General features: G+C 39.9%; 1 pseudogene; it reads left to right on the top strand.

Annotated features, from left to right (window-relative positions):
- The first annotated feature begins 576 nt into the window (after positions 1–576).
- Positions 577–676, top strand: LOC113292201 (annotated as a pseudogene).
- The last annotated feature ends 751 nt before the right edge of the window (positions 677–1,427 follow it).

Below are 1,427 nucleotides of genomic sequence, written 5' to 3'. Positions count from 1 at the left end.
CAGAGTTTTTGATAACATCTTTATAGATTCCTCTAAGCTAGTCGTTTAATTTTCTGGGCCTGATGTATTCCTAGTGTAGCCAAAACCTGGGGGAGCATTAGAATTATTAGACTGACCCTGACTCTGGCCCTTAGACCATGAAAGTTCGGATGGTTTCTCCAACCAGGATTATAGGTTTCTGAATATGGGTCAAACTTCTGACGATTATCAAACCTAGTGTTATTATATAGAGCATTGGCTTGCTCTTCATTATTCTGACCTTCCAAAAATGGCTCCACTCTACCACTAGTGTTACCCACTTCTAAAGCTTCTAACCTTTTCGATATAGCAGCAATTTTGGCATCTGATTCATAGCCTCCTTCTACCCTATTAACGTTTACTCTGCCGAGAAGAATTGTTTTCCGGGGTCCCCTACTACTTTCCCATTGTTGGGTCTTTTCGGCGACTTCATGCAAATATGTCATCGCGTCATCAACTGTTTGGTTCTCAAATCCACCAGTACACATAGATTCTACTGTGGTTGTGGTGGGATAATCTAAACCCTCATAAAGGATCTGAACTAACCTAACCTTCTCTAAACCATGATGAGGACATTGGGCTGATAAATCATTGAAACTTTCCAAATACCTATACAAAGTTTCTCCCTCCTATTGAGAAAACGTGCAGATTTGCGTCCTAATAGACGATGTTTTGTGCCTAGGGAAAAACTTGTTCAAAAAGGCAGATGTAAGTTGTTCATACGTTTCGATTGACCCGGAATACAAACTATATAGCCACGATTTAGCTTTATCTTTCAGGGAAAAGGGGAATAACCTAAGTTTCAAATCATCATCATCTAGTTTTCTAATCCTGAGGGTACTACAAATTTCCTCAAAGTCCGTAACATGGAAATAGGGGTTTTCATTTTCTTTCCCTAAAAAGATTGGGAGCAGCTATAAGGTCCCAGGTTTAAGTTCATATGTTGCTTCCGTCTCAGCTAACCCGATACATGAGGGGAGGGTAGTCCTAGTTGGATTCAACAAAGCTTTCAAAGTTTCCATTTCTAGCGCTATCGGAGCAAAAGGGATTCTCTCCTCAGTCAAAGGACGTTCAAAAACAGACTCTTCAAAAGTCGGACTCTCTAGATTAAGGTAATCGAGACGCTTCGAACTAATAGGTTTCTCTTTAACAAATCTACCTAGTGCGTCTCTTTTATGTTCAGGCATACAATAAAATTTTCTAAATTGGAAGGGTAAGTAAACACAGATCAAGGCCGACTCAACCAAATCAAACCTATTGATTTCTAGCAAACAAAAAGCATGATGGCTCCACTTAGATTGTTTCTAGACCAGCTTCTAATCCTTCGAAAGGGAATTCGTTACAATTTAAGCAAACCCCTCTGGAATCAATCCGAGTTAAAGTAAGTTGAATAGAGGCGAGGGAAGCTC

This window comes from Papaver somniferum, chromosome 6 (assembly GCF_003573695.1).
Source record: "Papaver somniferum cultivar HN1 chromosome 6, ASM357369v1, whole genome shotgun sequence".
In the NCBI taxonomy this organism is placed as follows: Eukaryota; Viridiplantae; Streptophyta; class Magnoliopsida; order Ranunculales; family Papaveraceae; genus Papaver; species Papaver somniferum.
This window is presented reverse-complemented; position numbering and strand designations above follow the sequence as displayed.